The following is a 3,847-nucleotide window of genomic DNA, read 5'->3' as shown; positions in this document are numbered from 1 at the left end:
TCTTACTTGTCAATAGTACCTTATGTCAGTTTCCTTTTTTTAAAATCTAATGATCTGTGAAATTTGAAATCATGATGTAATAGTGCAAGAACGTCAGATTAAGTATTATCAGAACAAACTATAGTCCCAACTTTGGCTTTATAATTTTTAATATCCATGGACCTCACCTCATCTTTAAAATGCAGATGATTTCGAAGCTCACATTTCATCCCCATAAATTAACTGACCTAGTAAATTAAAAATGAAATGAATGTAAATACATGAAGGGACTATTTTTCTGTGTACCAGTTAATCAAAATGTGCACATGCATACATTTTTTATTTTAATAAATTATTTCTCATTATGTAATGCTGAATAGGAGATTCTAGAAAGCCTTGACAGTTCAAACATGGCAAATAGTAATAAAATTAATCTTTGTATTATATGTGTGCTTAGATTAACAAGACAATTCATCTTCTATCTTCTTAAATACCTCATCTCTAACTTAACAGCAGTCAGATTTTAAATTAAACATTAAGACAAAAGGAAGCTCAATGTTTAAAAGTCACCAAAAGTAGGAGGTATGAAATCCTATTTAGTAAAGTTTCAATGAAGATGAGCATCCTGGGAAAGCCCAGGTGGCTCAGCGGTTTAGCTAGCGCTGCCTTCAGCCCAGGGAGCGATCCTGGAGGCCCAGGATGGAGTCCCACGTCAGGCTCCCTGCATGGAGCCTCCTTTTCCCTCTGCCTGTGTCTCTGCCTCTCTCTCTCTCGCTCTGTATCTCTTATGAGTAAATAAAACAAAATCTTAAAAAAAAAAAAAAAACCATAGTAAAAAGAAAAAAAAAAGAAAAAGAAAAAGATGAGCATCTTCAAGAAACCTGTAGGGTAAGTTTCTCCTTAGCTAAAATTATTTACTAGAACATTATAACTCAGATTCTGTCTTGCTTTACCCTGGGAAACAACTAAACTCATTTAGTTTATAAACAAAAATAAATGTAAAATAGAATACATGTGCTTTTTCAAGTGCACATGGAACATTTACAAGACAGATCATATTCTGAACTATCAATATATTTCAAAGGGTTATAATCATACCAAGTATATTCTCTATCAAAGTAGAATTGAGGGTGCTTGGGTGGCTAAAAGGCTGAGCATCTGCCATTGGCTCAGGTCAAGGTCACAGGGTCCTGGCATTGAGTCCCACATTGGAGCAGAGAGCCTGCTTCTCCCTTTGCCTCTGCCTCTCTCTCTCTCTTTTTATTTTAAAAATAAAATATTTTTTTAAAAAAAAGCAGAATTGAATTAGAAATCAATAACATAAATATATCTGGAAAATTCCCACATATTTAGAAATTAAATAACACATAGTCAAAAAAGAAATTACAAGGGAAATTAGAAAATATTTTGAGCTTAATGAAAATGAATATATACATATCAAAATTGTGGGATGCTGCTAAAGGAGTAATTAGGGAGAAATTTTTGGCATGATACATGTATAATAGAAAAAGGAAAAAAGACCTCAAATCAAAGTCTTCAGCTTCAAACTTTCAAAATCTAGAAAGCTGGGCAGCCCGGGTGGCTTAGCGGTTTAGCGCCACCTTCAGTCCAGGGCATGATCCTGGAGACCCAGGATTGAGTCCCAGTCAGGCTCCCTGCATGGAGCCTGTTTCTCCCTCTGCCTGTGTCTCTACCTATCTCTCTCTCATGAGTAAATAAATAAAATCTAAAAAAAAAAAAAAAAAAAATCTAGAAATTTAATCAAATCAAATCCAAAGTAAACAGAAAGAATTATATATTACAGATAAAAGTGGAAACAAAAGCAATAGCAAACAAAAAAATAAGAAAAAAAACAGAGAAACCAAAAACTTGTTCTTTTTTTTTTTTTTTTTTTATTTATTTTTTTTTTCCAAAAACTTGTTCTTTGTGAAGATCAATAAAATTAATAAACTTTCAAAAAGACTAATCAGAAAAAAGAAAAGATACAAGTTAACAATACCAGAAATGAGAGAAGTGACATCATCACAGAAATTATAGATATTACAGTGAGAATGAGGGATATTATGTAGAAACACATACTAATAATCTCAGCAACTCATACAAAATGACAATTTACTTGAGAGATAACTACCAACACTCACTTAAGAAGAAGATAGATTGGGGAAAAAAGGAGATATTAATGGACTTATTATGGGCATCATTTTATATTGTATACAAATATTGAATCAGTGTGATACACAACTGAAAAATAGAATATTGTACATCAATCATACTTCAATAAAAAAATTAAGTAGATAATTCTGTATCTATTTCTAAGATGAATTTGTAGTTAAAAACTTTCCTACAGAGGAAACTCCAAACCCAGATGGTTCTACTGGTGAATTTCATCAAACATTTGAAGAAGTGATGATACCAATTTTACACTAACTCTTCCAGAAAACTGAAGAGGAAAGAATGCTTTCCAACTTTTCCCATGAGATCAGCATTACCCTGATCACAAAACCAAAGATTATTTAAAAAAATTAAACCAGAGACCAATATCCCTTATAACTATGGATGCAAATATACTAAATAAAATTTTAGCAAATGTATTTTGATGTAATATGTAAGAGATAATGCTTCCTTATGAAACTGACAGTAGATTCACTCCTGGAATGCAAAATTGGCTTAATATTTGAAAAACCAATCAATGCAAATTACCTTATTAGGTAAAAAAGAAAACCATTGGGCTTTCTCATCCAAATGGTGACATAGGAAGACCTCAAATTCACTCCCTTGACAGAACATGCCAGTTTACACATATTTATAGAGCTCCTGAAGAACTGGAGCTGACTAAATAGCTTCTGTGCAACAAAAGATGGAATAGCACAAGAGAACATCAAGAGAGATGGAGACCCGGTAACTAAGGAAACTGCAACCCTAGATGCTGTGCTATGCAGTGAAGAGGGATGGTACTGAGGGATTGAGAGCAGATTTGTCTGTCCTTGGACACAGAAAAAAAGTTGTGATTTAAATTAATAAAAGATTCAGCCCTAGAATTCTGCTGAACAGTGGAGGAGCTTCTAGAATTCTCTCTGGATCAGAGGGACTAAACAGTAACATGAATTATGCTCCCCCTCCACCTTGAAGCACAGACCGGCCTATGGTCCAAGTGCCCTAGCTGGTCCGCCACCTCAATGATCCCTGGGCCCCAGCCCACACCAGCCCCAGTCATTCTACCAGGGCGGCCATAGGATGGCGCACCCCAGGACATCTCTGGCTAGTACTCACTACAGCTCCAGCTTGCATGCCAAGGTGACACAAGTACAAAGCACCGAAGAAAACTCCAGGCCTGTGCCACTTCAGCTTCACACAGCTTGCACCCTGGTTCTTAGTGCTGTAGAACCTTCCAGATAATATCTGCTTCGGATCCAGCCACCCACCAAGTGACTCTTACACAGAGCACCTTGTAACATGCCCACCTATGTCAGCCTTAGCCTCCTTTACCCAGTCAGGGCACCACCTGCACTCAGCATCCCAGGACACTCCAGCTTGGACCCAACTTTGTTTCAGCCATCCTACCAGAGCACGTTTGTACAGAGAGCCCAGGCCCTGCACTGACTTTAGCTTTGGCTGTCCTGCAAGGGCACTGCCTACACAGAGCACTCTGGGACCCCACGGCTTCGACCCCACCTTGGCTCCAGCTTCCCTTTACAGCACCTTCTGTGCAGAGTCCAGTTTACACCACTTCAGCTTCGGTTGTCCTGCCAAGGTGCCCTCTGTGTGTAGAGCCTTGGGACACCCCACTTTGACCCACTTCAGCTTTAAATGTACTGCCAGAGCACCCAGATCACCCAGTGATCTCACTGACCTATGCCCACTAAAGGTC

This window comes from Vulpes lagopus, chromosome 4, assembly GCF_018345385.1.
Source record: "Vulpes lagopus strain Blue_001 chromosome 4, ASM1834538v1, whole genome shotgun sequence".
Classification (NCBI taxonomy): Eukaryota; Metazoa; Chordata; class Mammalia; order Carnivora; family Canidae; genus Vulpes; species Vulpes lagopus.
This window is presented reverse-complemented; position numbering follows the sequence as displayed.